This window comes from Lacerta agilis, chromosome 3 (assembly GCF_009819535.1).
Source record: "Lacerta agilis isolate rLacAgi1 chromosome 3, rLacAgi1.pri, whole genome shotgun sequence".
NCBI lineage: Eukaryota > Metazoa > Chordata > Lepidosauria > Squamata > Lacertidae > Lacerta > Lacerta agilis.
In genome coordinates, this window is record NC_046314.1 from 53,895,230 (window position 1) to 53,923,139 (window position 27,910).

Genomic DNA, 27,910 nt, shown 5'->3' on the forward strand with positions numbered 1-27,910 from the left:
TGTTCTTTTGTTTTTAAATATGGGTGGAACAGCTTAAAAGCCAATTGATATTTTCAGTATTAGCTGGTTAGACTACCCTGTTTTTCAGAAGATAAACAGCCTAATGTCCATTAGAAAGAAGCTGGCAGTGGACCTAAGTGGTAACAAATCATAGATCAGCCAGCTAAAGTTCAGTGACCCCAAAGGTTTACAAACTTCAGTTTTCAAGAATCAGTGTTGTATTTAGTTGGAGAGTTTATATTTGATAAAGAGCTGCCCTAAATTAAGAGGCAACATCATTTCTTCTCTTTTCCCTTATTCCAGAATTTTTAGAACCATGCTAGTCTGAAATGCATACGTATTCGTTATACTGAACCATCACAATGTGAATATATTTTTCTTATTTAAAACCAAGATGCTAGACTTGCTGTTGGGTAGTATAAATCCTAAATGCTACATGAGCCTATGATCCTACAAGCTTAGTGCATCTTAGATTTCCTACTCCCATTCTTCTTTGCCAATCTTTTTGCTTTCTTAAAATTCATGTTTCAGATTTCCTTGAATAATCATTTCCTGAAAAGCTGGGCATAGCTGTCTCTCCCAGTTGTCTGTGACAGCACATTAATTATTCTCACAAGAAAAAGTGTTTTGGCTTAACACAATTATTCCTATGCTTTCATCCTGATGAAATGAAATAAATTCCGAAACTGAATCTGACATGACATTTTAAAGGCACAGAGTTCACTCCATTATCTGTAAACCAGTGAATGCAGGTGTCATCCTGTGTCTATAAGTGTAACCTGAAAAGCAGCACTTTAGCCTATTCAATCCATATACTGCAGTTCTAGAAGGAAGTTACCAGGATTAGTGGAACTAAACCCACCAATATCATTGAAGTACAAAGTTGCAACTTAAGTTCTGTTTTTTCCTGGGCACTTTGCTAACCGAAAGGTCCACCACCAGGTCCAGAATGCTTGAGAACAAAAGTCCACATTTGATCTCAATGTCCTTTGTGCTTGCATAATAAGAACAGGTGTAGGAGTGGATTAAGATGAGTTTTCCTTTGGGGGGCGGGTTAGAAGCAATTTCAACTTTTATCTGTATCTTACGATGATTGAAGAGAACTTTTGAAGTCAGGTTATACAGTCGGAGAAATCACCCTTTCAAAAGTTTTGTAATTCCTACTTGAGCTAAGAAGCAGCTATATCAAAGGTTTGAACCATGCTTATTGAAACCAAAGGCACCGCTGGCATGCATTGTACTACCATGTGACAAGCTGTGTTAAACCGAAAGGACACACTACGGAGCAACTTTTTCATCTTAATGAGGAAGCTAATGTATCCAGCATGACATGACAGTAGAAGATGGACGAGAGAAATCAGTCTTCTAGAGTGAGCAACAACAAATAGCAGGGCAGAAAGGGGAATACCAGGATGAATGATGTTGCACTAAGTAAATGCAGTTACACATGCGCTGGATTAATTACCAAGTTCTGCAAACATAAGCAGGAAAATAGTCTTATTTAGGAATCACCACCAGGGATCAAAAGATGTGCTGTGGCAAATCATGCAAAACCAACATTATGAATCCCTGGAAAGTCCAATGCTGCAAGTTCATCACAAGCAGAATAACTGTATGCAAATTGCACCAGTTAAGCAAGCAGTAGTATTTTGATCTATTTGATCTAATAAATCAGTAAGTGTTAATTTATTAGACATCAGCAGACGATGCTAACAATTTATTTGAGATGCATTATTCTCGGGTCTCTGTCATAATAGAAAAAATATTACAATAGTAATATTATGAGATACAGGCACGCAGAAAAAACAAATTGGAATTAGAAAGCGTGGAGTGGTTTTACATCCCAGGCCTATGACTGTTATACTTGCAGGTAAATTTTACTTTGCTAGTGGGGTTCACTCCTGGATTAAGTGCACATAGGACTGCAGCCCTGAAGAAAGCTGGCAACTCTAGATCCTGTCTGCTCTAAGTGACTTCAGTGGATATGGCCCTCGTTAAATCACGCTCCACAAAAAAGGGTTTTCCTGTACCAAGCTGCCAGGTTGTTCTAAGTACACCTCACACCGAGTACAGAAAAAGGAAAGTGGGGAAGGCACAGGCCAAAGCCAATGAGCAGCAGTCCTGTGCATTCAAAAGCTCCTCAGTGATAAGGCAGCACTCCTGGAGATACTGCTGGGACAAAGAAGAGGGTAGAGGAAGAAACCAATCAAGCACTGGCTGAAGGTGCATTATTCGTGGACCCCTTGGGATGACTCCACAGCCCCACACACAGGTTGGGAACCACTGGTTTAAGAAGCATTATATTTATGTATTATTTATTTATTTAGAGCATTTGTGTTGTGCTCTTCAGCCAAAAGGCTCCCAGAGTGGCTTAAAAGGTAAAGGGACCCCTGACCATCAGGTCCAGTCGTGTCTGACTCTGGGGTTGCGGCGCTCATCTCACTGTATAGGCCGAGGGAGCCGGCGTTTGTCCACATACAGCTTCCAGGTCATGTGGCCAGCATGACAAAGCCAATTCTGGAGAACCAGAGCAGCGCACGGAAATGCCGTTTACCTTCCCACTGGAGCGGTCCCTATTTATCTTTGTCCCTATTTAACTTTGATGTGCTTTCAAACTGCTAGGTAGGCAGGAGCTGGGACCAAGTAATGGGAGCTCACCCCGTGGCAGGGATTCGAACCGCCGACCTTCTGATCAGCAAGCCCTAGACTCTGTGGTTTAACCCACAGCGACACCTGGGTCCCTCAGAGTGCCTTACATATAATCAAAAACAAGACAGTCCCTACCTACAGGCTCACATCCTTACAATCTATGACACACAAGGGAAAGAGGGCAAGGGGGGAAGAGGAAAGTCAAAATCAAAACTCATTATCTCCATGTGTGTGAGAGAAGTATAGACCAGCCAGTAGAGGTGATGCTTAACCTTTTACCTCCTGGTGTGTGTGTGTTTTCTGAGAAAAATCCATTCCCAAAGTTATTTTTCATTCTGCCCCCTGCAAAGTGTCTGGTTTGGTCTGAAGGTATTTACAGGCCAATTTCACATAACATCATTATGGAGACTAGCCTTTGTATTTGTGAAGAATGACTTGTTTGTTTGCTTATTGTTCTAAGTTGCTTTGAATTACTTTTGTTTAAAAAGGTAACTAGTAAAGTTTTATAAATAAAATAAATAAATTGTCCCTGCTCTCATTATCAGGCAGTTTTATCAGTTTCCATCAGTTACTACTATTCAATATGGCAAACACATGTAGGCACAATTTAAATATTTTATTTGCAATCTGTATAATTTTTATCACATAACATTAAATGACATATCTCACTTTGGCAAATCAAAACTTGAAATATAAAGTAAAGTGAAATTAATGTGTGCATGTATTTAAAAAATGCAAATTGCTTTATTAGCAATGGTAAAATCACTTATTCAGGCAGGGAAATATGCTGCTTGTATATTGATGTGTTGTGCTATTCATTGTGAACTAATGCTTTCCCTAGAAGTTAATTAACAAACTGCAGGCTTGCATTGTTGCATTACCTTTATTTAAAATGTGATGCATAATGCAAAATTGGCTCCTGGAAGCAAACGTAGATATCATTCAGCAAGTTCCCTACACAATGCAGAACTAGAGATGTGCTACAAGGCAATATATGACCTTAATTTATTTTGTTTAATGACAAATAAATGCCTCTAAAGCTGTAGAGATAAGCCAGCTGAGATGCAGTGGTATCTTGCTATTTGGAATGTTTGTTCAATAAAGAATTTTTCATCTCCGGTCGCAGAATAATGCACCTGTGACCATGGCAGCTGATTGGAACTGGAGTGGATGCACAGAGGCAGATGGATTAAAACTGTCATAATTGTGGGGTTTCCTCCCCCCCCCTTTCCCGGATTATAATTTTAACAGGCTCCAGGTGATTTCTATTTCTTTGTAGCATCACTCATCTCAAATAAGTCCCGGCAGGCTTGGAAAGAGAAGATAGATGCATTTGGACACCCCCCCCCCCATATCAACCCATTTGCATTGTGAGCACTTAAGAGAGTTGTGCTGTGAAAAAAGCAATTAGCTGCTTTAGTCTAGGGTGCCATTTAGAACATCCAGGTCTGTGCGCTTCATCATAAAATTGACCTTTTAAATTTTTCATGTCTAAGATTCTCCATATATATATGAATGAATATATATGATAGAGCCTAGAGGGGAGGAAAAAGAACTGGTTGCACATATAGAATTTATTAAAAGAAGTCTAGTCCTAAAGTACTGCTGCAGCTTTCTCCCCATTACTATGAATACCAAGCATATGGTATTGCAGCCTTAATGTTTAAATAACTGATGTAATTAAGTAACATAATTCTAGTTACAGGTAGGTAGCCATGTTGGTCTGCCGTAGTTGAAACAAAATATATAAAAAAATTCCTTCCAGTAGCACCTTAGAGACCAACTAAGTTTGTTATTGGTATGAGCTTTCGTGTGCATGCACACGAAAGCTCATACCAATAACAAACTTAGTTGGTCTCTAAGGTGCTACTGGAAGGGGGGGAAATATTTTGTTTTAAGTAACATAATGACACCCATTATAGAGATAGATAGACAGACAGACAGATAACAAATTCAAGCTATGCTCAAGGGAGTTAACAGTACTTTTTTTACACGTGGCTCAGTAATTACACCACCTCATTACACCACCACCACCATCCTCATTACACCACCACCACCATCATCATACACACACACACACAATCTGTTTTGTGTCATTGAATGATGTCCTCTAAGAACTGCTCTATATTGCCACAGTCGTGTGGCTGGTGCTGAGATATCCTTCTATGTGGCATGAACAGCATGTGCAGGGGAGGCGAGGTGTGCTGTGTTGCATGTTTAGACCTTTCCCCAAATTAATTCACACCAGAGTCAGATATTAGGCTTGGTTTTTGGCAGAAATTTAGGCCACAACTTTATTGATTACAACCAAGTGAGTGGTTGCATAGGTTCTGGTTCAACTATCTCCCTGCAGCCGTGCAGGCAGTGCTGTCCCAGAGCCACATTCATAGGACAGCCAAGGATTGGAGCACCAATCAGCCGCCCTGATGTCCCCTGGACTTGGGTGTAGGCCAGACCCCTTTCGGGGAACGCCAAACCAATGAGTCCCTGGATTCCTCTACCGGAATATCCTTCATTTACATAGGCGTGGCCACCTCATGTGCCACACCTATCACCTGAACCAGAGCCTATCCGCAACTTACAAGTTGTGACTAATTGCTACGCAGCAGGTGAAACCCAAATGGCACCAGCCAATCAGCCAAGTGGGGAAAATTCCTGCCGTGCCTCTGCCCCAACGGCAGACAACACACGACAGCATAGCAAGGTCAAGCGCAAGCCCTAAATGTAGGGAAAAGTGGGCGGGTGTTCCGATGAGAAAGCCCCAAAGAGGAAGCTCAGTAGCCTTGCATGGGCTTAAACAGGTCCCACGTTGCTGCTTTTTGAAACACCCTATTGGTCAGATTGCACCCCAGCAACATGGGACTGACCTATCAGGGGTTGTGGCCTTGATTTCCAGATTACCACCCACAACACCGGGTCAGGTGGCCAGGTCGCACCGGAACACGTGCCCTCTGTTATGGAGGACACACTTTGTATGTAAATGTCTTTGCCAAATGGATGTATCCACTGCTGTTGTCATGGCAACCCAGTAGGACCAATACACACTACAAGCATTTTATGTTTGGCAGGACCTATTTAAGAGGGTTGCTATGTGGATTGCCCCTGATGTGCTTTCACACCACTAGACATTCAGCTGCGAATGCTCGCAATCCCAGGTGGCTTTTTTCAAATGTCTTAAAATAGTATCCCTCCCATTTCATATATCAAACACTTATGAGGGCTGAGCTTGAATTTGAAGGTGGTTTCACACAGGGCATTTTTAAGGTGGCACTGGTAATGTATGCATTCAACAAATGCAGTTTTTCAACCACAGTGGGTTACAACATGTCAGAAACCCCAGGATTGGTTTGGGCTTGTTGCTACATAACATTCAGTTGATCCAGAAGAAACACCTGTTTTCTGCCATGTGGCATGTGAAGTATCCCTTAATCAGAGGGTGCCTAGTGTGGAAGTGGATTGGCTGTTAGAAGGGCTACAGAGTCATCAACCTGGAGCAGCCACCTTCTTGCAGAATGCATATGTTTAAGTTAGCTGCTTTTGTAGCACATTTGTGTACATGTTGCTTTAAGAAGTATGGCAGTATTATATTTCTGCACATGTTCAATAGGAAGCTGAAGTATAGAGCATCTACCTTTTTCTTTTTAGAATTATACCCTACTTTTCTCTATCTGGGTCCCCTTGGGTCACAGGGATAAACAAACAGGATTTCATCTGCCATGCAGTTAGGAGCTGGTGGTTAGATAAGGAACAGTTGGCCACCTCCTTACTGTAAAGCCCACAGGAGCAGGGCCTGGAAGTTTCATTTTCCTTTACTGTACAGAGCTTGTTTTAAGAAGCCTGCTTTGGAACAGCAGAGAGTGAAGCATAAAGGTTTCCTCTTTGTGAACAGCTGGACTAAGCTGCAAAAGAAAACTTTTGGAACTGTTGGAGAACCTAATAAAAGAGATTACGTGGCATTATTCTGGAAGAGAGAACTTTAAGTCACCTAATGCATGTTTTATTGTGGCATTTACGTATAATCCAGACATGCATATTTGATCAAGGCAGTATAGGCTATTGCTTGATTTACATCCAGTGCTTTTTTTCTTTAAAAAAAAATGTTTAGGGGTACTCTCATTTTCCTACTCATATTGAAATACTGCCCCTTAATAAGGCCAAACTTAGATTCACAAAATGTTTAGGGGTATGCATACCCCTGCATCCCCCCAGAAAAAAGCACTGGTTACATCATGTTTGGCTTTGCATCAGTCCTTCGTTGTAAGTCCCTCCAGAGACCCTGAGTTGGTTGAAATGATATAAAAGCAGAACAGAATTTGGGAAAGAGTCACACTTTCACCATGTTTGCTATGACTAGGGGTATCAAATGCAAATAAAGGAAGTGAAAGCTTTATGTAGAAGAGAATTTCAGGAGAAGCATTTTTTCACTTCCTCTGTAAGACAGACTGCACCTGCCTGAGTTCTGTCTTTTATAGATTAATTAAAGGTAGTAGAGCTCTATGTTCCTTTTGTATATGGCCAGCCTATCTGCAGCCATTTTAATTTTCCCAGCTCAATTGCTTTAGCTGCAAACTTCAAGACAAGATTTAGGTTGGTGTGATGGTATCAGGTAGCAGTAATATTTGACTATTCTCACTCTCAAATGAAGGTGATATTTCTTTTCACTTCTCTGAGCTAGTGGTGAACAGATGGGAAGGAGGGGACCATAATAAAGAATCATACTTTATTATGTGGTGGATGTGTGTGTTCCATTTATAATATTGTTGCAGCTGAAAACCTTAGAAACTGTTTAGCAGAGCACCTTAATATATGAGAAGGAAAATGGTGGCATAAATATCTCCATGACATAAAAATGACCACGTGGATTTTTATTTTTTTTTAATCTAGGCCACCAGTTCAAATCTAGCATGATTAAAATCAATATAACTGTGTGCAACAGTTATATTCCTACTCTGGTGATTAATTGCTTAAAATCCAAACAATAGTTTATGCAGTTACATTAAAAGCAAAAGAGGAGTCACGTGTAAGCCAGCATTCAATAAATGTGAACAAGATTAAAGGCTTGTTCTCACTAGTTATACCCTAGGCATGGAGCAGAGCCAGGAGGACAGTGAGAATTGGAAGTGTGAACATCACTCTGTCGTGGAGTGTAGGAATAAAAAATAGACCAGGATCTTCCTTTGAGGAAACATAAGCCATAAACCAAAAGCACTTTCAAAAAGCCAAGGTACACTGTAAGTGCTCCCACTGGAGTTTCAAAGGCATGGCAAGGAAGAATCAAACAGAGGGATGTAAGATGCTTATAAAACTCAGTTTCCAAGCAGAAGAAGCAGCAGCAGCAGAGAAAGAGCTTGACCTGGATCATATTCTGGACACAAAAGAAGACCAGAACCTCTGACAGAAAGCCAGGACCCATGAAATACTCCTGGAAGCAAGAGAGCAAGGAGCACTGAGAGCAGAAGAGAGAAAACAACAGCACTGTTGCTCAGTTTGGGAAGCCTGTATGATTTTCAAGCCTAAATGAAGAGGAGATTCCCTTAAAGTCTCAAAGACTCGGCTGTATCACACAAATATTAAAGGCATTATTGGATATTGGCAGGATAAGAATGGAGTAAAGTGTCGCTGAAATGTCCAGATGTAAGGTGTTAGCCATGGAATGCTGCAGTTCGCTAGCAGAACTGAGAAACAATACTCTAGTTCAGTACTGGAGAAACTGGTGCACAGGCCTGATCTCTCCCCTCCCCTCAGTATTTTCATGATTTCCCCAAGCAGCAGAAACAAAAAATATATTGTATGGACTCCATTGGTAGACATTTTGCTTGGACAGGGCTGCATGGAGGTCTAAGCTTTACCTAACTGGACCAGGAATAGTGTTCTGGACTCATCCCATGTATTATAAGTAGATGTATTATAAGCTGAATTTTAAATAACTCCATAAAGACGTTATTAATTTCCCTGCCCAGTGTCTTTAATGAAGTACTTACCTCAAGTGCTCTTCCACCTTCCTGGAAAATGATTGTGATACCTAAACCAAATGGAGGGGAAATCATATATTTAGAAAGTTCTATTTAACTTGCTAAGATACCTAAATATTCACAGCTTCTTTAGCGAGGAACTTGAATACATTAATTAATCATGCCACAGTGAAAGATCAATGTAGTTTTGACCTTACAAGACAATTAATGGACAATGTCAGAAATACTTTAAATGTACTGCATCAGGCAGAGCAAACAAAAAAACTGACCTATTTGTAGTCTTGTTCAGTGATGTAGACAACAGACATGATAGCAAACAGCTTGGGCAGCATTTTGGAAGTAACCTTCAAAATTTCTTACAGTTTGGGTCTACATTATTGAGGACAAGAACTTGGTAAACAACTAGTTAAAAGCCACACTAGAGAAAACTGTTGCAAAGCTCATTGGGGTGGGGTGGGCAGGTGGACAATAGTTCTGCTCAGTCCAGCTTAAAAGCACACACACACTCTCCTCGGTTGGAGAGCACAAAGGAACCTGCAGCAGTAGAGGAGCTTCCATTCACAAAGTTAAGCTAAACAGGTTGATTGATGCTGCATCACTGAGGTTTTCCAAGTGTTGAAGTGTCTCTCCTGGTGTCTTCAAGTCTTCCCTCATAGAAACTTCTGGCCCTTGGAGCTTCAACCTGGACAACCCCTCTGCTCAGGCAGAAATCTTTTTGTTCTGAAAGCCTCCTAGTTTAAATTTTGGGCAGCAGCTCAGGGATAGATTGGCCACTTCCATCCATGCTGGTCAGGGCAGACCCTGATTCCCTCTCATCAGGGCTTTGTAGTGACTTTAGGGTTCAACAGGGGATAGCCTAGCTGCAGTGTATATATGTCTCCTGTGTTTTCCTAGTACATTCATAACAATAGGTTGGATCCAGACTTAGTCATGTTCGGGGCAAATGCATTGAAATGAATGGAGCATAAGTTAGTACAGTGGTACCTCGGGTTAAGAACTTAATTCGTTCTAGAGGTCCGTTCTTAACCTGAAACTATTCTTAACCTGAAGCACCACTTTAGCTAATGGGACCTCCCACTGCCACTGCACTGCCAGAGCACGATTTCTGTTCTTATCCTGTAGCAAAGTTCTTAACCTGAGGTACCACTGTAATGACCAACTGTTTTCACTAAGTCCCACTGATTTCATTGAGTAACTAAACCTGTATCCAACACATTAAGAGTCCTTAAGAGGCATGTACAATTTGTGACCCAGCAAACCCAAAAGCAGGCAGCAGAATCATGAGTTTTATTGAACCCCTGGTGGTCCACCACATGGCTGGTAGCTTGCATCTTATGAAGTGTGCCACAAAGGTTTCTTCTTTCCTGTGCTATGATGCAATAGTTTTAGACTCCGGAGTCAGCCTAGCTCTCTTCTGTGAGTCAGGAAATGCTCTCCATGTATAACGAAGGTTTCCTACTGTGAAGGTAGACTAGCATGGGAAGAAACATATTCTGAACATGTGCCCATCAAAACTATGCAGAACTTGGGTTTGCGCTTCTAGTCTCCTTAGACTTTCTTCTTTCCAGATGGACAGTCCCTATGTTATTTTAGTGCCCTCCTTAGTATTTTTACCCCTGTTTTATTTTATCCTTCTGGAGGTGAGATGATCTGAATTAGTTAATTCAAATTGTACAAGTACTCCAGACACTGCCTGTGATGTCCTTGAGCTCTGAAGGAAACCAGTGCCCCTTGCATTAATTTAAATAGCACAGCACTGAAGATATAAAATGGAATTTTACTCAGGGCTGTTGTGGCAGTTCTCCAAATGGTTCCCTTTACTTTTAAAATATAAATGATTGTATAAGACTTGATCTGCTCTACTGCTTCACATGTATTACATTTAACAACAGATAAGGAAAGAAAAGCTACTTCAGTTGCAGCTCCAGTAGCTGATCTGGAATGGAATGCAACCATATCAGAAGCCATTCTAATTGCTTATGTCATTTTAATGGGTTGTGTGAATATTTATCATGCACTTTGTGTGCTTCTGTCAACATCCTACAGCTGCCTTCCTTTAAGGGTAAGGCTCTGATATTTCAGATACATCCAGGGGTCAGTCTTTCCCCAATACTCTGACTCTGAAGGCAGCCAGTGCAGATTATTTTGGAGGCTTCTTTCTTTGGTAGGGTTGCCATATGCCTGAGATTTGGCTGTCGGGAATTGAATCCGGATGGCAAGCCCTGTCAGCAGTCCTGAACTCCACAAGAATAGCTCAACAACTTCATTATTTTTTTGAGATTTTTCAACAACAACAAAAGCTCAACAACTTTCCCTTAAAATCTCAATAAATAACTTTTGTGTCTGGATTTTCACTTTCTGAAATATGGCAACCCTATTCTTTGGTAAATGTTATTTCACCTGAGATGTTCCAAATGTAGTAATAACAAGTATTTTTCCGGGTTTTGCTCTGTGCACATGTGCAGAAGCGCTCTACCACGCCCTGTGCATGCGCAGAACAAGCACCTCCGGTTGCAAAAACCTTGGGATCTGACCGGAGCTCCGGAACGGATCCCACCCGCAACCGGAGGTACCACTGTATTTCAAAAATGTTCATCCTGCTTCCCAATCAGTGGAAGTCTTATAAAGGGGCACCCCCACCATAAAAAATGGTATATGGATTTAGAAATCCATTCCATACAACCAAAAGATGTATAGACATAAAACTACAAGATACACTGGTAATCATAAAAAATATTATCCTAAAGTCCTATGATTCCACTGTTCCCTCATCTCCACTTTCGGCTTCCCGGGGGTATCTGATTGGCCATTGTGAGAAGGGGTGCTGGACTAGATGGGATTTGGTATGATCCAGTAGGGCTATTCGTAGAATTTGCCATTTTTTTTATTCTGTGCTAAATCCTGTTACTCACCTGATAATAAATCAAGAGTCTAGGAATTGTGCCATGCTGAAACAATGTAAGAGCCCAGCAAGAAGTGGCTGGAGGAAGCCACGGACAGTCAGCCAGCATAACTGGCACTGCCTTGCACAGGATAAAGGTTCATGGACCAAAAGAAAAGCCTAGACAACTGCAAGCTTGAATCAACAAATTAAAGTTCTGCTCCTCTATTTTTAAAGCACAGTGCAGGTTTATGCCGTTGGATAAATGTATTAAACTTGGGGTAAAGACATAGTTGCTTGATTGATAAACCAATCAGAAGGAATGCTTTGTGTGATTAATGACTATGCCATATCTAATGGGGCACATGTTTAATAGTCTCCAAGGTTCTGACAAGTAAAATAGCAACTAATAGTGGTGCCTAAGAATTATTCAGTCCTCGAGGCCTAAACAAAAGTTTTCGTTCGAGTTGAGGAAGGGTGGAGGTGTTGAGAAAGTTTACTTATCTTCTTTTCTTCAAGCCACACCAGCTGTCATAATACATATTTATTTTCTGGATTTTGCTTATTAATGGCTTATTTCACTTTAAGCTCTTTCAACCTACGCAGCAAGAAGCAGGCAAACACGGAGGTTTTTGCAAGCAGACAACAAAGGAAAGCGCTGTACTTACAAATCTAATTTTCATCTAAGTACTGTAGATTGCAGCTCCCTGAGGCAAAGTCCTTGATATCAGAAAAACCAATTTCTGGCAGATTGGAGGGGTTATTCCCCTTTGGTTTTCCAGCATCAGCGAGGAGATGGGAATAGAGGACCCATTCTCAGGAGGCTGGCAACTTCACAAAAGAAAAAACAGATGGGACCTGACAGGCTATTTCCAGGAGATGGAGTCTCTGAAGCAGGAAGCAGCAATGCCTGAGTGACTACTGGGAGGCCCTTGCTTTTAAACTGGGAGAGTCAAGGACTCTGATGAGATGACAGCAGGCAGCATGCATTGTCAGGCTTCCACCTGTCCCATCAACATTTACACTCCCCACCCCCTTCCTAATATATAATTTGCAGATTGTCTTGTGAGTGCTATATTGTTTAACCCTGTATAACAGGGTGTACACTGTGAATATTTTTTATTTGTTCGTTTTTGCAGTTTTCCAGAATTTGAGGCTGCACTATGTAGGCATAGAACCTTCAGGTATTTCTATACTAAAATTATATCTCTGATTTCCTATCCTTCCCTATCTCTTTCCAATGAAAGAACATGCAAGGATAAGATCACTGGGGTGAATTCTGTATTCAGAGTCCAGCTACATTCTGAGAGAAAATAATATTAGGCAGCAGTTTCCCCTGCTCTCTAAATCCTTCTGAAGCAAACACTTCCTCTTTGGTATTTGAAATCAGGTTTTATTTTCCTCTTCAAAGTCATATGTCGTCAACTTTCCTGAGCCAATCATGAAAATCATCCGCTGGCAAGATTTGTGCAGTGAAACCAATTTATCTACAGTTAAAGTTTGTATTTTGAAATAAGTTTGGAATTTTGTACATAACTACCATTAGCTCTCAACAAGCTGTTTAGAGTCCACTTGGCCCAAGGTTGCTCAGTTATCTTCTCCTAGAGACGAATGAGAAAAAAATTAGGCCCAGTTGTGAAGATACTGGATCTCAGCCCTTTATAATGTTGATTATGAGCTGCTGCTGCTGTTGCTGCTGCTGCATCTAAGGAAACTGATAAGCAAATTCTTGGCTGTGATTAAGTCTAAGTGGTGAGGGAGGGGCAGGATTGGGTCACTCACTTTTAAGTGATTACCAGTTTCCCATCACATACATGCACAGAAACTTTCCAACCATTTCAGAATCTGATATCATGAGAGACTGGGTACTCCACTTCCCAGTCATCTTCTAAGTAGGATCCAGTTTTGGCTGTAAAAGGTAAAGATAAAGGACCCCATGACAGTTAAGTCCAGTCAAAGGTGACTATGAGGTGCAGCACTCATCTCGCTTCAGGCTGAGAAAGCAGGTGCTTGTCCACAGACAGCTTTCCAGGTCATGTAGCCAGCATGACTAAATCACTTCTGGTGCAACGGAACACCGTGACAGAAATCAGAGCACACGGAAACGCCATTTACCTTCCCGCCACAGCGGTATCTATTTATCTACTTGCACTGGTGTGCTTTTGAACTGCTAGGTTGACAGGAGCTGGGGCAGAGCAATGGGAGCTCACTACTTTGCGCAGATTTGAACCACCAACCTTCTGATTTCCAAGCCCAAAAGGCTCAGTGGTTTAGACCACAACGCCACCTGTGCCCCTCTTTTGGTTGACATCCTTTGGGAACCACCTTTTTCTTGTGGTAAGTTTTTTAACAGAGATTGTCCCCTAGACTAACACTACATAGCAAGATCACAATTTGATAGCTGACCCAAAACTGTGGAACTCCATTCCCCTAATGATATCTGAGCCTGTACAATTTCAGTAGCTCTGCAGGGCCTTCTTGTTTGGTACTGCTCATATACAGTATTTTATGGATTACAAGAACAGTAGACTGCAGACACTGCAGTTTTACACTTTATGCACTGTTGTTCATCATCGGGCAATATTTCCGAATTCACTCTCTCTGAATCAGTAACCCCCAGTTTACACACATCCTCCCGTAAAGCCTTTTCATCTTCAATCATAACAGTCATGTCTTTCTCAACAGTAGATGCTACCACTACATCAAGAGTCTCTGCTTTGGCAGCCGTTCTGCATATCATATCAGGAGAAAACAAACATTAGCGGTGTAATAAGTGATAGTGCTCCACACATTGACGTCCCAATGGCAACCAGTCAACAGGGCAGGAATTAACAGCTTCAGCAGAGTTGAAACCTTGGTTAAAGCCACTATGATAGACTCTTGGAAATGTAATCACAAATTTACCAGCACACTGGTAAGTACGGTAAACAGGCATACCATGAGACATTAATGTATTGGGATTCATAATTGTAACCAGCTGGTGTAAAAGGTCCGGCTGAGATTCAAATAGCTCAGGAGCCAACTTCTTTATTACATCTTCCAGTTGTTCAGCTGCATATCCTGGGGCTCCATACCATGTTTTAGGCTCCCCCAAATGTAGATAGATGGTGAAATAGTTCCAGTGATCCTCAATATGCCAGTGAAATGAGGAAAAACAAATCCCTACATGTAGGCAGGCAACTTCATTCCACATATATCTGCAGTGATGTGAGCAAGTACAGATTATTCCATCACATGCATATTCAAATTCCATCCACTATCAATATACTCCTCTTCTTCTAGTTTTAATTTGATTTTCCCACCTCTCACAGGAAACTCACTGCCAAACTCCTTCGAAGCAATATCAGCACCATATTCTACTGTAACATCCTCTTCAATTGTGCTAACAAGACGCCAAAACTCTTTCTCAACCAATTCTGTAGGAACCATATGCACTGGCATATTAAAATAATCTGACTTGCAGGCATCTGCCATTTCTCCAAATGTGCAAAGTGTGCAGTCTCATGCTGCCTGTTCAAAACCGAATGCTGCTTGTTGTTTATTACACTCCTGTGCTAGGCCTCGGGGGCACCTCCAGTCCCCCTTGGGGAACATCATGAAGAGGTGGTATTAAGCAAAAGGTATGGTAACTGTCATCACAGCCATCCCATAGGAGCAGACTATCCTCATCATTACCACTGCCGCACAACAGACAAAGATACAAATCCATGGCATTAAAGGTTTTCTTAGAGCGTCCCTTTGGTTGTTCGCTTTTTGTTTCCCAGATGGCTTGCCTTTTTTTCAACCATTTCCCATTTCACTAAGCCATGAGATTCTTTATCACTGTCAGGCTCAAGCTTTGGAGGGGTGATTCCCATTCTATGTCTCAAATTGTGAGTTTTTGTTTCTGTAAAGGGACCCCTGACCATTAGCTCCAGTTGCAGACCACTCTGGGGTTGCAGCGCTCATCTCGCTTTATTGGCTGAGGGAGCCAGTGTACAGCTTCCAGGTCATGTGGCCAGCATGACTAAGCCGCTTCTGGCAAACCAGAGCAGCAAATGGAAATGCCGTTTACCTTCCCGCCGGAGCAGTACCTATTTATCTACTTGCACTATGACGAGCTTTCAAACTGCTAGGTTGGCAGGAGCAGGGACCGAGCAACGGGAGCTAACCCTGTCACGGGGATTCGAACCACTGACCTTCTGATCGGCAAGGCCTAGGCTCTGTGGTTTAGACCACAACACCACCCATGCCCCCTTTTTGTTTCTGTAGCTTTCTCCAAATCAGTTTTAATATTAGTAGCCTCTGCTCTTGTGTGTTTTGCTCGATGAGCAGGTGGACAAGTTCCAGACAGCTGAACAGGCTTGTCTTTGAGAATAAGAAGAAGAGTTTGGATTTGATATCCCGCTTTTCACTACCCGAAGGAGTCTCAAAGCGGCTAACATTCTCCTTTCCCTTCCTCCCCCACAACAAACACTCTGTGAGGTGAGTGGGGCTGAGAGACTTCAAAGAAGTGTGACTAGCCCAAGGTCACCCAGCAGCTGCATGTGGAGGAGCGGAGATGCGAACCCGGTTCCCACTCTTAACCACTACACCACACTGGCTCTATATATAATGAGGTTTATATTCCTTGTCCTCTGTGCCACTGGTGATATCTGGCTTCTGAAGACACTTTTTCCAGAACTGCATCATGCACTAAACACATCAATTTGGAACAAATGTCTGGCGCCAGCAGCCTAGCTCCAGTCTGATATAAGTTGTAAGGGTAAAGAATGTGCTCATAATGAGCACAAATACATGAGCCCACAGCTTTGCCAGAAACAAACCCCATCTTGGTAGCTATTTTAGTCCATTTTCTGTCCTCACACACCAAGTCAAATCCACCTTCTTCTGCAACTAGCCTTAAACTGGAATAAATCCAAGATCTTTCTTTCTGCATGTGGAATTTTCAGTGTGCATCCCTGCAGTTACCAAAACTTTGCAATCTGGTATTTTACGTTTCCAAGTGTCTTGTACTACTTCTTTTATTATTGTCCTCTCATTTCTGTTATTACCTGGGTAAGAAGCTGCTGGAATGTAATAAATAAGAAAAATGTGTGGGCAGCTTCTTGAGAGTGGAGAGCACAAACTGTTTGACCTTTGCTTGTAACATTGATTGATAGGCTGGAAGCAATTGAACCAACTTGCTATTTTTCATCGCATCTTTTTTTCTCACTTCAGCTGCCCATCTTTATTTCGTCTTCATTAGTCTTAGAGTGGCTTGTACAACTGGCTCTTGATTTAGACATGCTCACTAGCACAAAGTTTTCAAACCTCTGAAACAAGTGATTGTAACCAAGCTAGACATATCAGCCATGAAGCTAGTGTAAGGTTCTAAATCAAGACTTTTTAATGTGCTTTTCTGGCAAGAAATTTTCCTTTTCCTACATTAAGCAAATCTTAATCCCTTAACACTTAATCCCTTAAATTTGGCTCTGTGTTATACTCACAATCATAGGGCAAAAGAGCAAGGTGGAAGACTGCTGGAACATAAGTGGAGAAAAACTCCAAATGACTATAGCCAAACACTGGTGAGTGTGCATTTTCAAGCATAATTAGTGGCAGTGAAGGCAGCAAAGAAGGCATACTTTGCTGCCCCCATTGCATCCTCAGTATGCCATCCTGCACAACTTTACTGGGTAGCAGGGCCTTTTGCATATTGGCCTGAAAGAGGTGGTAGAACAGACAGAAGTTTGCTGTGACTTGTTTGCTAAGCATTTTGAAGATAAAATCGCTTGCATACATGGGACCTTGACACTGTTGCTATAGCAGTTGAATCTTGAGAGATGTACAGAGCACTGTCTAATTCTGTTTTGTTGGATGGATTTCAGCTGATGATGCTCAGGGGTGTGGACAAGGTGCTTGGACCCTTGTCCCTCCTTGACTCATAAAATCCAGCAAGGAAGAGACAGCTGTCTGGGCCAGGGTGGTGGTCAGTGCCTCTTTACAAGTTGGGGTGGTTCCTGCCTGTTTGAAGGTGGCAGTAATAAGATTGCTTCTGAAGAAACCACCCCTACATTCTGAGAACCTAAGTAATTACCAGCCAGTTGCACTGTTAGTGGGTGGTTCCCTAGACTGGATGGATGGGACACTGCCTGCTCTTGAGGGAGTTACACTGCCTTTTAAGGGGGTGCTCTTGGATCCATTACTGTCACTTCAGGCCCAGGTGGCCTCAGTGGCTCTGGGTGTCTTTTGTCAGCTTTGGTTGGTGGCCCAGCTATGCCCCTATCTGGACAGGGATAGTGTAACTTCTGTGGTCTGCACTCTGGTAACACCTAGGTTGGATTTCTGCAATTCATTATACATGTGGCTGCCTCTGAAGATGGTTTGGAAACTTCAGCTGGCCAGATTGCTCACCAAAACAAAATGATTTGAGCATATAAAACCAATCCTGGCCCAACTGTACTGGCTGCCATTAAGTTTCCGGGCGCAATTCAAAGTGTTGGTGTTGACCTATAAAGCCTTACACAGCTCAGGACCTCAATACCTTAAGGACCACCTCCCTCCATACAAAGCAACCTGGACCCTGCACTTGTCACCTGAGGCCCTTTTCTACGTCCCTACTCAGAGAGTTTCGGAGGGTGGCAACATGAGAATAAAATAACACAAAAATATATTATTTCATGGAGAATTGCTTTGCAAAAAGCTGTATATTGGGCAAAATTGTATGCAAGCATTCATTAAATTCACATTAAAATGCTGATAGAGTTTCATGAGGACTTTTTTTAAAAAAAAAATGACAAACTGATCTGAAAATTTGGAGGGCTAAATTTAAGTTTGGAAAAAAATTACAAACTGAGAGAAACTAAGTTTGACATATTCACCCATTGCTAACACACACACCACGCACTCATTCCAACACTGCTCAAAGTCTTGCCTTATATGGAAACCAACTCTAAAGTTTTGTGTTGTAATGCTTAAATAATTTTTTCACATCTTCAGATTCAGATGGCTCTCCAGAGAACTAGCCCATATCTTCATATAAAAAACAACCCACCTGCATTTCTATAGTGCTCTAAGGCTTTCAGAAGAAAATTAATCGTGTAAAAAATATGAAAGAGGAGCCAGTCACAGCCTGTCTCCTCCCAGGGTCCATAATCAGCCAGCACCATTTCACTGCCAGGGAGGGTGAGACACATTCTGTCGGCCAGCTGAAACCAATTTTATTATACCATGTTAGCCAACTTCAGTTTTTCTTTCAAAAAGGGCAGGGTATAAAAATGAAAAATATGAATTAAAGTTGGTGATTTAAAAATTGAGTCAGATATCCTTCCTGTCCAAGTAGCTGCCTGTAGAGATGCAACTACATCATCTCGAAAGAAGAATGCAGTAAGAAAAAGAAACCCAGACATGGCCTTATGAATCACAGCATCTTTTGCCAAATGATCTTGTCATCTTGATCAAATCATTTAACTCTCCCTTGTCCCCAATTTTATATGCACTTCAGTAGGCCCATCAATTGGTATACTTTTAATGTTGAGAATTTGCCTGTTGGGTTGAAGAGGTGAAGCTGAAGTGAATCCTTTATCCCATTTGCTGCCTTCCCAGAGCCACTTTTAGCAACCCAATGACTCACCAGATTTATACTGATATTTTAGGTCTTAATTAACCTATGTAGAACTTACAGGCAGTTAGATTTGTCAAGGAATATGAAAGCAGTGCGGATCCAAAAAGGCAAGTATTATATATTGTAATGTGAGGAACATATGTTCAGATGTCTAGTTCCTTTTCGTTATCAAGACCATGGTGGTTTAGGTAAGCTGTAGGCCAGAAGCAGGTCACTAACTACCAGATTGAAATTCTGTGGACAAGGATTTTCTCATGTTCTTCCTTAGATACTGACAAGGCAGGCAATGTGCTATTTCACTGCAGTAACACTGATCATGTGAAAAAGAAATATATGCTTGTGTGCATTCAGTTCTAATTAGTATGTCCTTTACCAAATCACTCTTTGGATGCCTGGTATCAAGTTCTTCGGGGTTTGTTCCTTAATGTGTGCTCCATTTATCTCACACACACACACACACACACACACACACACCAATTTAGTGTCGTAATTTGAATGTACAATTGAATTTGCCAGCCTGACAGATGAATGAAACTCCTGCGAAACTCAAGTAACTTTTTTCAGTAGGGTTATGAAGGCAGCCAGTCTGCCTTCAGCAGCAAGCCACAGCTATATCTTGGATTTGTGCTGTTTAAATATTCGTGCCTTGCAAATAATAGAATAAACACTCCTTCCACCACCACCCCTTTATTCCCCTCCAAGCCCTCAAGATAAATATTAATAATACAAGAGATTGTGGGAAGATGAATAAAGCATAATTTGAGCTAAAAGCCTACAGATGGCAAAGAAATGAAAAAAGCTAAGTGAGGTGGAAGAGAAATGTGTAATTGAGCAACACCAGCACCATATGTCAGATGCTGCCATAAAACAAGACAGCAAAAGGAAACCTTTGCCTTTGCTCTGTGGAAAACACCAAAATGAGTGCTTGGGTGAATGTCTTTCTAACTCTGATGCATTAAGCTCATCAGGGAGATCTTACCTGATCTTGCATTTGACAAGTTAGTATCTCTTTTTATATAGAGAGTGACAGTCTGTTGGTCTTCTTTTCCTTTCTTGATAAGGCGAGAGAGCCATTCAAATTTAGCTGTAGCCAAAGTGATGAAAGTGAATTAGGCTGAAAGCACACACATATCTCCTGTTAGATATCCCGGAGAGCTGCTTCCTTCAAAGCCCCCTCAAAATGTTTGAATTGTTTCCTCTTGCATATTTCCAAGCTGCGTGTCAGAGAGGATTTCAAAAGACAGGGAATGATCTGCCAGTCTGTCTGTCTAGTCTGTGATTGTGTGCATTGCTTCCCAAGGAAGATCAAAGGAAATGCTAACTTTTCCGGAAAATATCACTTTGAAAAATAAATAAACAGAAGAATGTGATACTGTGGCCTTAGTTCTGCATGTATGAATAGGGAGATTTCTCATGGGCAACCACACAGCTGAAGTTTCATTATAAAACTCTGGTGCTGAAGTTCTGCTCACATACAATATTTCTATTACCAAATGGATAAAATCACTAGCGTTGCTTGAATTAAGATCAGATAATTTATGGAGTCATTCCACTTGACACAGATGAAGCACAAAGAAAGAGAAAGAGAATGGTAAGTACATGTAATGATGATTGCTTATGATTGTTTCATGGCATGAACCTTTGCCTGGCCCTCATTTTCTCAATAAGAAACTAATGTGATGCTAAATATTGGTCAGAGGCTGACTTAAATGCATCAGATTAACTCCGAGTTTCTGTTCCTGTTTGGAATGCAAGTTTGTCCCTTGAAGGTTTCTGTAGGCTGACTACAGATTTCAGAGATGGGGTGGATGAAAGTCAGTGCTCAATCAATACTCGGTGGTCTATGTTGACGTGAATTTGGAAGGCCACTCACAGCAAAGCATTGGAACGGACAATGGCTTGCACCATTAGTCTGGCACAGTGGTGGATGCTTAGCATCCCACGGAGTATGGCTTCTTACTGGATTTGTTTGAGCACCATCACAAAGAAGCCTCCTTTCTCATTAGGATGTTTGCATATTACGATGCCACCATCCCAGCAATGTACCTGAAGCATCTATTATGCCTGCATCTCCATACCAGCTCACCATGAGTAAAGTATAACAATGCAAGGGCTGTGTCCCTGCTTGCTGTACCGGCCAATCCTCCTTCCCTCCTTGCAGGCTTCCCAGCGTCCACTGCCGCTAAAATTTTAAATGCAGGCTTCTAGCTCATGCTTCCCTCAGCAGCAGGGTGAGAGAGGAAAGAGGAAAATAAGCTTCTTTCTCCCATTTGTTTTCCCCACAACCATCACTGCTGCAGGAAGGGAGACAAGAAACTTTTAACATGCAGGCTTTTTCTCTCCCTACAGCAGGCACCCCCAAACTTGGCCCTACAGCTGTTTTGGGACTACAACTCCCATCATCCCTGACCACTAGTCCTGTTAGCTAGGGATGATGCAAGTTGTAGTCCCAAAACAGCTGGAGGGCCGAGTTTGGGGATGCCTGCGCTACAGCAACAGTTGGGGCAGCAGCAAGGAGGGTGACGTAACACAATGAGGAAAATAGCAGCGTGGGGAGTGCAGGAAGGCTTGCAAAGCCCGTCCCACAGCAGTCTTTTCAATAATGAAGGCTGAAAGGAACAGCACAGGGGGGCTTAGGCCTTCTTCTTTCCATCTCATGCCACTGCCACTGCTGCAGATCATGAGGCTGGCCAGCTGGCACTTCAGGGTGCCTTCCTCCTCCTGCTGTTCTTCATGATGATCGGTAGTTATAGCTATAGAGGAGGAAAGTGAGCAACAGTAGCGCCAGCTGGCTTAAAGATCTGGATCTGACAGTCAAGGGCTCCAAGTCTGGCAGGCAGAAGAGCCAGAGGAGCTGGCCACAGTTCATTCTGACTGTTCCCCTGCAGCATGCCTGGGCTGCTACCTCTCATCATGCTGTAGTTCACAGCACCACCTATTGGCAACTATGCAAACTACTGCATGACAACAGTGCAATGCAAATGTGTATTTTATAACTAAATTAAAGTACAGAATAGTCACCAGCTAATTAAGCACATATTCATAGTATCTCTGAATATGTCACACATAATAAAGATAGTATGCCTTACACATTCCACTAAATGCTTCAACATTGTAATATTTTTTCTCTTTTATCTCCATTAAGCAATTAAAAAGAGAGATTGCATTTTAATTCCTTTATGTTTATTTAATGGTTCTTTCGGAATCATTGGTGCAGTTGGTACTACAGATTAATGGCAAAGCAGGAGGGAATGAAAAAGGATGGCATATTTTCAGGTTTATTCTCAATGAAAAAAGTCTAGGAAGAAATTAAGGTATCCCAAAAGCATACAAGCAGTCTTTTTACTGTTTAATTTTGGAACTTTTTGTCCTAAATTACAAACTCTATGGAAGTGAACCATTATTATATTTTACCAGGTTTAAAGTAACAGTGTGGGAAAAGTCACATGCCGGGGGGGGGGGCAGAGGGAGAGAGAGAGGGAGAGAGAGAGAGAGAGAGAGAGAGAGAGAGAGAGAGTTCATTTTATGAGTAAGTGAAGCTGTACTTAGTGTCAGAGCTTCAATTAACAAGATCTGGGAAATAACCACTTCAAGTTAAGATCTAAAATGCATGGCTCAGGCTGATTTTGCTTCAATGAAATTACTTTTAAAAGTGTGTATGATCAGACTTTTAACAGGCAGGGAACTGGGCTTTTTTCCAAATTGCAACTTTAAGATTTATTGTATTTTCACCCTCCTCTCTTTAGCCCAAGCCTTGCTGGCTGCCTGCAATTAATACAGATGTTATGGTTTTTGATTTGCATTGCTACAGCATATGAACTCAATTACTTTTCATTTGTAGCCCTGAAAATGGCATAAACCCCCTTTGTGATGAAGTTTTTTCACTGCATTGGTAGAAGTTACTGAACCATGGAACTAGGCAGATATCAAGTGAGCCACAGAGAGTGCCTTCCTTTTGTTTCTGTTTAATATACTTTGCTTTCCTTATGTGTTCTGCTATGGCAAGAGGTCATTGAGGCAAGTGCTGCAGCTGATTTTTAAATGTCTCATTATAAGATTTTTCTCATGGGAAAAAATAAGAGGATGTCTGATTTGTGAATGCTATGACAAGGATAGCAAAATCCATGCATAAAAATGCACAGGTCAAGATTTCCTTCCCATATTATCTACATATCTTTAAGAAAGCTTTGCTAATGAGTGGCAATTTTTACTAGCCTGCTTTCCCTCCTCCTGCTCTGCAGATCTAATAAGCTCCTTTTTCAGATGCTGTGGCAATCCCTTCAGATTACTTGGTTTCTGAGCTGTAGTGCTAGTAATCAGTAGTAGTCAGTGAGGAGGGTTGGCGCCACCCATGTGGCCTCATGGTTTACCAGAAGAGAGCGAGAAAGGTGGCAAGGAGGTTGTTCCTGTGTTGGCATATTGGGGAAACTAATCCATCATTCTTTCTAATGTACCTGCATAGAACTAACCTCCCTGCCTCCTCATTTCTCTACCTCTTGGTACCTCTCAGCAACTCTACTTCTGAGAAGCTAGGTGTGTGGAGGTAGCTGTCCTCACCTACCACTCCTACTGATAACCTCCAGCAACAAAAACAGTTTCAAGTAGTGCTGTGGCGGCTCAGGACTTCATGGCCTCCATGGCAACCATGGGGTTCACTTAAAGCAGTGATGGCCAAACTTGGCCCTCCAGATATTTTTTGGACTACAACTCCCATCATCCCTAGCTAACAGGACCAGTGGTCAGGGATGATGGGAATTGTAGTCCCAAAATGGCTGGAGGGCCACGTTTAGCCATCACTGACTTAAAGCATCAAAAGTCCTGACTTTAAATAGTTTTGGATGCCACTTTCCATTTTCAGGCTGGTGGCTTAAGTCATTTTTATTATGCTCTAACTGTTATGTGTGTAAATTATGACAGTGATTTCTAATGATTTTGCTTATAACTTTATTTTATTTTGTTTTATTCATAAACTGTCCTATAACCATTTTGGTGAAGAGAGAAATATTTTAAAAATTAAATATACCTCCAACTCCCAACAACCCCAGCCTGCATGGTCAACAATTAGGTCAGGGATTATAGCAGTCAGGAGTCTAACAACAGATGCTTCCAGAATATCACTGTTTTCAAGGAGGATTCAGTAGCATACCAGGAAATTCAGACTGAACGATTAAAGCTGATTTGGAGCTCTTGTGAAACAAAATTGCTTTCCCAAACGATCAGACTTTTGTGATATGGAAAGTAACGGGGAAATGCACTGGAAAGGGTGTGATAACACCTGCTTGATGCAATGACACCTGATCTCTTTGCAAACAAATAATAGTGAATGTTCTTTTTTTTATATCATTTTTATTAACTTTTCCAATCATAAAAATCACATCATATATTTATAAATATCAATTAATCCATATAACCCAATTAGTCCAAATAAGTCCAAATAAATTGCCGAATTATTAGATTTTTCTTTTAAGACTTCCCTTGCTTCAGACAATCAGGATCTCGATCATCCTCTTAATTTCATTGCCTTCCGTAGTCCGGTGTCTTCCATCTCTTTTCTGATGTTGTCCTTCTTTTCATTTTTTTTTTCATGCCACTGAGTGCTTTCACAAGTGAGATAAAACAACCAAAATCCATCCTGACTGTGTGGATTTTATGTCCATACTCTTTTCCACCCCCCTGGCGCGGCGCCTCTCATTCTTATCCAAAAGTCCCATCTCAACGGTCGCCATCTTAACTTAACTTCGATGAATTCCATATTTTGCGCTTGCTTAAATCATTCTGGCTGCTTCAAAGTCTTTCCAAGAGTGGGAGCCTTTCCATATATAAGTCCGTACATTTTAAAAAAAAGTTTATGGCATTTCCACTCTCTATGACTTTCACAGCCCGATCTGCTGCAGTCGACCTCTAATTAATCTGCGTCATAAATCACTCCAGACACTCCAAGAAGTCGGCTAAGTCTCTAACAGAGGTAAAGAGGCAACCAAACAGCCAGGGGTGTAATTATATCGTGAATTCCTTTCCACACAGTTTATCTCCAATCTCACTTGTAAATACTAAGAGCGTTTCTTCAAGGGGGGTTTTGCCCACAGAAATATCCAAACTCCATAGCATGAAGCAAGGCTCCCCCCCCCCTTCATTCAATTCCCACATACCGATAGAATGTTACAGTCCTCTTTTCTTCTTATCTTCTCGGTGGCTGGATTTTTAAGCAAAATATCTCTTCTCCTTGTCTGAAGCAAGTCCAAAACATTACCGAATTATTCACTTAAGTCCTGGAACCCAGGGCAGGAAGAGTGGCGTCAGGGAGAGCCGAAGTTCTCTCGGGGGCTATGCGTCCAAACCCCCCTTTCCCTCCCTCCTCAGAGGTCGGGACAGGGTTAATGGGCATCGCGGACGAGGCAGCTCTTCCCACCGATCCTGGGAAGATTTCGGGAGGCTGATTTACTCCCATCTCAGCCCCTAATTACCCCATGAGACTCGGGAGAGTTGGAATTTTCGGCCATCTTCCTCCCACCCAAAGCGGAAGTTATATAATAGTGAATGTTCATTAAATAGTCAGTGCTGTCTAATCCCCCTGCAAACAAATCAGGCTGGATGCTATTTGAACAGGTCATCTGGAAGTGACCAACATCTGGACAGCCACAAGTTTTTCATCCCTGCCCAGAGACATGTTCCCCATCATCCCCAAAGTGACAGATCTCTTCTGTTTTGAGCCTCATCAGTGTCCTTTTTGTGTTCAAAATGATACATTTGACTGAGATTCATCCAAAGATAATTATTGTAAAATATCCTAGTTTGTAACTTTCTGCAAATCCTTTGACATTATTTAATCTCTGGATGGGTTGAAACATATCATCAGTTTCCAACACTGTCTCCTTTCCCCTCTAATACAAGGTTATTTTCTTTCTTTTCCTTTAGTTAGGGCAGAGGTCAATTATCATTCAGTCCAACTATAAATGGACTTCTGTCTCATTCTCATTGGCAAAAGTGAAGCCTAGCAAGAGCATCCACCACAGTTCAGATGCAGTTCAAATCATGACCTACAGAAGGCTTATTTTTAACCACCCAGCTATAATTTCTCCTGTCATTCAAATTGCTCAAACTATAAAGCACATGAATTGTAGGAACTTAAAAGCACAATAACACTGTTATATTTAACGTTTATCTAATAATAGTGCCATTTTTTGTTGCTGGGAAAAATGGTTTAGGAGGAAATAAAGCTGGACAACAGCCTGTGAACACAGCTGCCAAGCAAGGAAGCAAATCAACTAATCACATCAACACTTAAACCAATGATAGCTGTTTTACAATAGAGGAAAATTGAATCAGACACATCAAACACCTGGCGCAGTAGGGCACTTGCTAGCCCCATAGAGATTTGTGTTCATGGTGGAATAAATTTCACCATCATTACTGGCAAGGATTTATGATCATAGGATTTAATTGTTGTTGCTAGGATTAACATGGTCTGTACTGACAGAACATACATTAGTGGTCTTCTCGACTATAAGCAACAAGATCTGCTAGGTAGAATCACATGCATGAGAGTGTTCAGAACATTTCACAAGAATTACCTCAGCAGTTCTTACAACAGGCCTGCTGATGTGTGGCATTCCAGGCCAGATACAGCTCACTACCATACATGGCTGCTCACATAGTGCTCAAGGATCCACCTGATGCATAGCTGTCAACTTTCCCCCTTTTTTAAGGGAAATTCCCTTATTCCGGATAGGGTTCCTCGCAAGAAAAGGGAAAAGTTGACAGTTATGACCTAATGTTCCTGCCTGTTTTGGACAGTAAAAGCAGCAGTGGGCTGTCAAATGCTTGGTAGGCCACAATACCAAACAAAGGCATCCTTTAGCTTGGTGTCTTACAAGCTGTGCAGCCCGCCTTACAACATCTCCACAAGGGAGTGTGGTATTATTGCCTCTTTGTTACAGATATCAGGGACTGAGAGAGAGAGAGATAAACCACCATGTGGGATTGTGCCAAGGAAATATTTGGACAAAGGCTCCCATACGGACAAAAGCATCAGGAGTTGTGCCGGCCACGCTGCCTCCTCACACACCATAGTCTGTGATTTTGCCACATTCACCCATTTACCAGGAAGTGGCTCAGGACGGAACAGATTTTCATGAGGCTAACATTTTTAATTTCATTTTTTGTTCTCAAAATAGTATATAATGAAATAGAAGAGATGGCAAAGGAGCCCAAGGAAACATATGAAGCAATTCATGTTGTATATTATAAAAGGAAAATGATCAGCATTAAACCCTAGGACTATGGAATTTGATCCACATTCTGCAGGAAAGAACCATGGCCCCATTTTATTTGTGGAGGCTCCATAGTGCCTCCTTGCTGCACAAAATGCACCCAGGGCTAAACTCTGGCAATCAAGACAGGCACTTGGGCAAAGATCTGATGTTCCCTGGTACATATTAAAGTTTACAAGGCAGTAATTGTGTTGATAAAACTGCCTGTAATGTCAAAGAATCATGTGTGCAGTGTCAAACGTCACATTTATGATATTTCTGCGGTGCATTGACTAGTGCTTGTCTTCTGGAATGCACCAAAAGCGTGTGATCAGTATGCAACTTGGTTCAATTACAACCCTGTTCAACTAGGCTCTGAATAGATCAATGACATGATTTATGAACGTTGCGAAAGCATGACATGAACTTATGTTATTATTGCATTGTATCAATAAGACTGTTCCTGCAAGCTCAACTAGGTGAAGAACCAGACCTTGTGCTCATTTTAAGAATGGCATGAACCTTGTGAGAATTCTCAATTATGTACAGCAGGCATCCCTATACTCAGCCCTCC

The 27,910-nt window shown here is 41.7% G+C and overlaps 1 protein-coding gene and 1 pseudogene across 4 annotated transcripts in view; one reads left to right on the forward strand and one right to left on the reverse strand.

The window, feature by feature from the left end:
• Positions 1-27,910, forward strand: part of NKAIN2 (sodium/potassium transporting ATPase interacting 2) — a 458,908-nt gene that overhangs the window by 367,169 nt on the left and 63,829 nt on the right. The gene's annotated exons all lie outside the window — the stretch shown is intronic.
• Positions 14,009-16,465, reverse strand: LOC117043733 (annotated as a pseudogene).